General features: G+C 41.5%; 1 protein-coding gene across 1 annotated transcript in view; it reads right to left on the reverse strand.

Moving 5' to 3' along the window:
- Window positions 1–8,541, reverse strand: part of STS (steroid sulfatase (microsomal), isozyme S) — a 92,828-nt gene that overhangs the window by 47,323 nt on the left and 36,964 nt on the right. The gene's annotated exons all lie outside the window — the stretch shown is intronic.

Raw genomic sequence — 8,541 nt, forward strand, 5'->3', positions numbered from 1 at the left:
CTCAGCCAGTGAGCGGGAACCGGTCTGTATGTGGGATCCGAACCCTCGGGCGGGAAGCCGCGCTTCCCAAGCGGCGCACTATCCAGTGCGCCACCGGGCCGGCCCCTGAAAATTCTGTACTTCCTACTCAATTTTTCTATAAATCTAAAACTGCTCAAAAGTAGTCTATTAATTTTTACAAATGCCTTCCAGATACAATTATGACTCCTAACCTTCGTCACTCATTCGTTCTCCAAGTGTTTAAGAAGCACGTATCTTACACAGACTGTGTGCCAAAGGCCGGGGTGCAGGAGTTTCAGGGACAGCTCTCATGCCTGAATCCTCGTTCATAATGCACTGCCTTTGCTCTGGCCAGCTACCTCCTGTTGACAGTTTTTCCTGTAGGCAATTTTCACCTGCAGACAAATCTACAGCTGCATTAAGCATACAGATTCCTTCCACTAAAATATCTTGCTTCCTTCCCCATCTTAATATTCCTCCCTAAATATTCCCTCCGAATTCCAATATTTCAAATAATCATGATAAGATATTTGACGTGCCCCTGTCAAATTTTCTTATTCATTGCCTGGAGCGATAACTCTGATTATCATTTTCATCAAAGGTGCCCTATACAAGTGGGATTAATACAAAAGAAAGTAGCTGGGGCCACTGAGCAGGTATGAATAGTGGAATATTTGGCTCAATCTGCTAAGAAATGGTCAAATTTCTGATTTCCTTTCAGTTCCTTCTTTCCCAAAAGGCATGGTCTGGACCCTGTACTATTTAGGTCTTAAGCCAGAATCTCACTTGTAAAGCCCAGAGCCCATTAATCACTTAATTTTTCATAAGATTGGTCCTGTGAAGATCTAACATATTTCTCTCCTAAAAATTCCAAACAGAAATCTCCCATGAGAACAAATCCTGTTGTATTATTCTTGCCTTCAGAGCAATATATTGCAAGTCAGAGGTCGCCAAATATTATTTTTCAGTAAGGTTCTCAAGGTATAATGATACCAATTTATATAGGATGATAGTTTTGAATTACCGACTGTGGGCTGCAGGATAGCTTATAAATGAAATCTTTTATTTCCAGTGCTTTCTAATATTGCCCCCTGAATGGAACAAATACAGAAAATAAGCTATTTCAAGAGCACTTTGTTATTTAACTGGAAACAACAAGAGCCAGCTTATCAAACTGAAGGCTTCCTGACCAGATTTTTTGTAATACTAAAAAAGAAAACACGGAAATGTGAAAATCTGGCTCCTTCCTGCAACTGTGGATACCAGGGGCAGAGAAGGCTTAAATTTGAGAGAGTTCATTCATTCCGCAAACGAGTGTTAAGCCACCGGGAAGAGTCAGGCACTGTGATATACTAACTGTGGATACCAGGGGCAGAGAAGGCTTAAATTTGAGAGAGTTCATTCATTCCGCAAACGATTGTTAAGCCACCGGGAAGAGTCAGGCACTGTGATATACTATGCAGGAGAGAGAAGGGTTTCCAATCAACAGGCAGAATTCTAGGTCTTACCCGAGTAAGGTGTCATGGCATACGACTAAGTGCTCAAGTTCCTGATTCTCCGTCCTGATTTAAGCAGACTTGGTTTGCAACCTGAATCCCTGCCTTGCTCACTGGGATTCTTTATCTCTGAGCCAGAGACGATAAAAGATAAGAGCAGAGGGTTTCCATGAGGAATAAACGAGGACTTGAGTACAAAACACTTAGTCCAGGACTGGCCCCTCAGGGAGTGCTCAATGCACCTTAACTTCTGTAGTGGAGTTAAAGCGATGGATTGCCCAATGGGAAATTTGTTATTTCAGTTAATGCAACTTTGTCTTTTCCTCTGCAAGATAGACTGTGACCTTAAAATATTGGAGCAAAATACTGTAACATAACTATTTACACTTTTGAAAGCATTGGGCTCATTGAGGAGAAAAAAATCCCCCTGAAGTCCACCCACCACGAATAATTAAGAATTTCTACCTTCTCAATGTAATTCCAGGGAACACAAGGAAACCTTAAATAGTCCCCCTAAAACTATTTTCATGAGCAAGTTAGTCCTTCTCCTGACCACCAGTTTGATGGTGGGACTCCAATATTCCCACGGAGGCTGGCATTTTAAGATCGATGAGAGTAATAATAATTGCTCCATGTGGCAGGGTGGCTGTGACTCTCCACGGGCCGTGGGAAATGCTGGGCGTCATTCCAGGAATGCAGCATTAAGCGCTATATTCTGATGTTCTCCTGAACCATTTATCGAGTGGCACTGACAAATTCTGCTGTCACTGGCCCTAGAAAGGCAATTCTTTGTTAGCTTATGTAGGATTAGTAGCATAACCAGCATCCCATACATCAGGACTAACTTGTTACTATGCATAGATTTATCATCTCCACTTAGAAGCAATGTCCATTTAATGTAGGTGAACTCAATCTAGTTCTTCGTGAAATAAATGGTCAAGATTTCTAAACTTCAGTCCTGAGCTTCTCCATTCATATGGAGCTCAAGGGACCCCACAGATGGGACATTTGAAAGCATATAATTTATCTGTCTTACAAAATCAAGTTCAAAAGCTTACACGTTCAAGAGAAAAATAGCATTTGACCAAAAAAAAAAAAGTCCTAAATTGGATTATTTATGTGCATTCCATTGTTGAGACACAAAAGTGATCTGTGACCTTTGTGGGGAGAGGTTGGTGTTGTTTATTATAGCTTTTCACTGGGTGTTTGATTTGGGGGTATTTTTAGGGAGAAGCAAGCAAATGGTATGAGAGTGAAATGAAAGATGTGCTGTTCTGCCTTATTCTATGGATCTAATGCAACTCTTGCATGAAATGTAGCCTGGGACTCAATTAGTCAAATGCCAACTGGACATCCAGGTCTATAGAAGACACTGAAACGAAACTCCTGCAGGATGGTTTCAGGTGAGGAAACCATATTCTATTCTGACCTTCTGAAGGATCAGAGAAGGGCACCTTCTATCTCCCCTAATGACTGAGCAGGAGAGAAGTGGCTCCAAATTTTGCCATGAACATTTTCTGTTGCGTGCCAACATGTCACTCACAAACAGATGACAGCAGAGCCATCCTCTCTGAAGGTCTTTGGTAAGAGCACGGATTCTTCCCTGACAGTGAGGGGTCCACATACTCAAAGCCAGATCCTGTTTATTTTCCATTCAACCAGACCTACCCCATTCGTTAATTTAGGGATCGTCCTTTTTACTATTTTACTCACTACTGCATCTTTTCAGTTAACATAAAAATTGGACCAAAAACAAGTTTAGAAATATCCCTAATCATGTTTCCAAATAGCTGTGGAAAACTGAGCAAATAAATATTAAGAAAGTGCTTAGATTAATGTACGCATTTTTTTTCTTTCCTTCTGCTGGTTAACCCAATGGAATAATCAAGAACTTCTACTTAGAAAATAGGTTCCCTAGTGTATTCTTCTTATATACCAATGTTTATCAATTTTTAATGGGCTTATTCATCACTGGGGACCATGCTAAAATGACACGTGGGGTGTGGCCCCTGAGAAGTTGAATTTCTTTTTTTTTTTTTTTGTCTTTTGTCTTTTTCCATGTCCGGCAACGGATCGCAACCCTCAGTGTTGCCCCCGTACCGGACCGGGGACCGGCAACGGGATTGCAACCCTCGGCGTTGCCCCCGCGCCTCCCCCAGCCAGTGAGGGGGAGCCGGTCCGTATGTGGGATCCGAACCCTCGGACGGGAGCGCCGCCGCGCTTCCCAAGCGGCGCACTATCCAGTGCGCCACCGGGCCGTCCGAGAAGTTGAATTTCTAAAAGCAAACCAGAACAAAGGTCCTACATGATGCTGATGGTGCCTGTCTGAAGACCATGAACCAAATTTTTGAGAAGAAAGGTTACGTGTGACTAAATGTTTGATCAATATGGACATATAATAAAAGTAGATGGTTAGTATTTCACAGATTTCATGAACTACACTAATAATGAGACTTGGCTAGAGTTGCAGACAATCTGACATGTAACGTTCATCTGCAGTTAATAATCATAACACACATAATTAGGATTGTTAAGGTAATTAACACATAGAAAACTTTAAGACTGAAATGCTGCCATTCTATAGAAGACCCTTTCTTCTTTGGGCTGCTGTCTCCCTCTCAGGCTGGTTCCTACCTGAGTTCCTATCATCTCCTGGAAATTCATTGTTATTTTGTGTTGTACCTGGTTGTTAAGACAATGTTGTGATTTCCTCCATTAAACCCATCTTTGCCCTAATCATGGCTGTAATGTGTGATTTATCCCCCTGAACTCACATCTGCTGTAACCATCTGGGATGCTTTCACGTCTCTACTCTACTATCTTCTTGGGTTAACAATAACTTCAGGTGTTTATTTTTTTTCTTTTTTTCCCAGGGTGTTGCATTTGCTGGAAATAATTAGAATAATTCCAATGTGTTCTCACTCTCACAGAGCAAGCCAGTGTTTTTCTGTGCACATGAGGCAAATGCACAGAAAGAACCGAGTCTCTGCATCCCTCCAATGGAATTACACATCTGTGTCTGGGAGAAAATCCCAAAGTGGCACGCCTGCTGGTCAGAGGAAGCCACTTGGGATGGGTGCCAGTGGACACTGTTTCCACAGGGTCACCAACATCACAATGGAGCCATGGGCAATCAGATTGACAGGAAATATTTTGAAAAGGCAGAGTTCAGAGTGAATATACTATCTGTCCACTCTCGATCCAGTTATGCCACGGCATTTCCCGGACTTTCTCATCTTGCAGAAAATAAGGGGAGATCTTCTGATCCAGCTCTTTGCTGAGTGGAATGGCCACCAGCTGAACTTGCTCTGGGAGGTGACCCAGGCTTTGCCATGCAGTACGAGGTTGACCAGATGCTCGGGGGACCATTTCTATGACAGAAGCCAGTGCAAAGCTCTGGCAAACAATCAGCCAGACCTTCTCCAGCACATCTAACTAGAGGGGCAACTTTAACCTTCCTGTCTGAGCAGAGAGGACCGTGAGGAGAGAATGCCCAGAGGTCCTGAACAACGATCAAAGAAACCAAATCCTCCAGAATACTCTTAATTCATGATGCACTACCATGCTATCCATATGCATTTTTATTTTAAGGCTAGATCTTTGCACTGAATTTTACCATCTATACAGCTGCAGATACAAAATTGAAAATGCTGTTTCCCTTTACTGAGACCTTGTACATTAATTACAGATCCAAGCCCTACTCTCCAATCAAATTAAAACCTGGACACATAAACTAACACCTTCCCTGTCTCCTCCCCTGTGTTTTGCTCTTAATCAATGCGACCTTGATTTAAAAGCAACAGGTATTCAAATCTATCCCTGACCCCTCATTTTGACCTCATTTTTCAAATATATACACCGGTATTCAGTGAACTATTATTTAGAACATAGCTTTAACCCAAACTCCTGGATGATAACATTTCTTTTCTTTCTATGCCTTGCAATATTTAACTAGCATATTAAATGTGCTCATTGGAAGGGCTGGAAGGTGGAGGAAAAAGTATTATCCAAAGTGCCTCTGCAGTACCCATAGCTACAAGCTGCTGTCCTGTGCATTTGCTATTGAGTTTTGAACTCAGTTATCTTTTTCTAGTTTAAGCATTTATAGTGTACGAGGCAAACCTGGGAACTGGGATGGAACACTAGAACACAGGAGTTGGAAGAAAACCATTAGGAAGTTGTTGGTCCAAACAGCTTTGCTTTACAGACGACCTACAGCTACTGAGGAAGACACTCTCCACTAGCATCCAGATCTATTGTCTCAATTAAATGCAACAGTCCAGAAATCTTTTCATGCTGGTGAAAAGCAGTGCAGCATAGTGGTTGCTGGGCAATCTTACACAAGCTTCTTAACTTCCCTAAATTGCTTCCTCGCCTATAAACTACAGATGATGATAAAAAAACATCTCATCGTGTAGTTGTGGAGATTAAATTAAGTAATCTATGTAAAATGTTTAGATACACGACTAAAATATAGTAAATGCTCTTACATTTTTTATAATCGTTAGTCAATAAATGTTTATTATTACTGTTGTGGCTGCTGCCCTTGTGTTGTTGCTATTATTAATATTAAAAACACGCTCCCATATATTTTTATTAATCGTGTTGGAACGAACCAGGCAACTTGATTTCTTGATAATTTGTGATGCTATCTTCTTGATGGAAATGATTTATAAAACAATGTTAAACACTATTCATTTTAATAAATTCAAGGAAAAATAATACAAGTCCTGGGCTTGAGAATATGAAATTAACTTGTGGCTGCTTAAAAACGGCAACATCGTTATAGAGCTGATGAGACGCAGAGGTTAATTATTTATGAGCTAAATTAATTTAGAGACCCCAGATCAATATTCTACACAACGAATTTCCAAGTAAGTATTATGACCAAGCTTTGGTTTCAATCACCAGACCTTCCTTGGTCCTGCCACAGTGGCCTCACCTCATCTTTCTATTTTCTCCACTATGTCCTATTTCAATCTCTAGGCCAAGGCTGCAAAAATCTCTTTCTGCAGAGAATTTCCTACTTTTTCACAAATTCAGATTTACTGGACACTCAACGTAGAAAGTGAAGGAAAAGATCGCCATGCACAACATCTGTTCTCTGTATTCTTTCTGCCCTGTTATCACTGGGTTTTCTTTTTTTTCTTTTTGACCAGTAAGGGGATCACAACCCTCGGCTTGGTGTCATCTGCACCACACTCAGCCAGTGAGTGCAGCAGCCATTGCTATATAGGATCCGAACCCACAGCCTCAGTGCTACCAGTGCTGCACTCTCCGGAGTGAGCCACGGGGCCGACCCTCACTGGGTTTTCTGACACCCAGATTTACTTTAAGCTTTCCACAGGTGCATAACTGAAGCATACATTTAAAATTCAGAATAGGCTAATGGAGAAGAAAAATGCATTTTTGAAGATACGGATTAATTTGCAAGACCAAAGCATTTAAAATTAACACAGTCGAGAGAGAGCCCTATGTTGACCACGGCATGCATGTGGGATGTCGAACGGGTGGGCAAACAGGTCAGACCAAGGGTTACGGAGAAAGAAGGCAGAAAATCACTTCAACACCACTTCCACCCATACGAGACAGGCAGCAGGGTAATTATGCGGTTCTAATCTTTACGTCCCTGTGGTCATACCTTGTTCCCATATATCATCACAATTCAGTCCTTGATTATGGGCCCCATGTAGGAATTCCATTCCTCTACTCTTTAAAAAGAACCCAGTAAAGAAATCCAATCAAGGTTGCCCAAGGCACAGAAGTCTAATGCTGAAGTGTGGATGTGAAGGTTTGTAGAGTTGAACTCCAGTGTAGACAGCACTCAACTATAAGTCACTTTTCTCCTTCCTAAAACAGGGGCAAGCTGTACAACCCCTCCCACTGTTGCTTGAAGAGCAGAAAGAGAAACCAATGCCAAGGAACAGGCAACTGGCATTTAGACAGTGTGTGCTGGGAGAGATGACCCTGCCCAGTGACCTCACCTGCAAGTACCACCTACACCTGCTGAGCAGAAAAGTAAAAAGTGGTCCTTCAAATTAAGAAATGCTGCAGGTGGGACTCTGGAGCAATTACAAGCAGAGAAAATGAGACATTGCATTAGAATAAAGACCCTCCTCTAGGAAATGGCCATTCTGAGGATGGTCATCTTGGCGGGTAGCATGCAATACACACGAGCCACAAGTAGCTAAGGCATTTATTGGCATTTGGTGAGACAAGGTGGGAGGAAACTCATAACATACCATTCGTCCTTTGGGGCATGCATCTCAAAGCCAGATGCAAATGAATTTATACTCTACCGTGTGGAATCGGTCAGTACTAACACTTGGTCTGGTTATATTGTTCTGGTCAAAGAGTCCCTTTCTTTCGCCCAAACCAAATGGACTGCAAGCAGCCTTGGCCAATGATATCTGAGCAAGACCCACTCCTATCTAGAAGAGCTGTGTTTTGTACAGAAGCATCCCCATGTCCAGAACATCTCAAAACATTCCAGAAGGAGAACGTCACAAAGAACTATTAACGTGGAAGCATCTACCCTATCCGTGAATATGGTAATTCTATTTCAAAATAAATTTCACTTCTCTCCTTCCCCTTTGCTTAATTGCAAGGCAGCATGAAGCCAAACCAAAATGTCATGTTGTGTAAACAAAGCAAACTAGTTTTTCTCAAACTCAGTACTCAAAGCTTCAAAGATGGTCAAAGCTGCTTATCTCCTGTAGGTTTCCTTCTCCTAAAGCACAGTATCTTTGCTTGCTAAACGCAGATGCATAAATGCATTTATAAGGTGGTTGTTACTGATGAAACTTGGCAGGCAAGAAATAGCAATTGTCGACACAGGCGTTTCACAGTCAATTCCACCTTCAAATGATTAAAGTTAAAAGACTTAAAATGCTATAATTTTGTCATTTTTGTTGTCTTCTTGCTATTGTCTTACCTCAAAGTAAAAAAAAAAAAATATTATGACAACAATTGTTCTTTCTCTAACAATTTTCTATAAACTGGAATCATGAATATGTGCAAAAGTTACATTTTGCCATGACTCACT

Source organism: Galeopterus variegatus, unplaced genomic scaffold, assembly GCF_000696425.1.
Source record: "Galeopterus variegatus unplaced genomic scaffold, G_variegatus-3.0.2 Scaffold2218, whole genome shotgun sequence".
Lineage (NCBI taxonomy): Eukaryota > Metazoa > Chordata > Mammalia > Dermoptera > Cynocephalidae > Galeopterus > Galeopterus variegatus.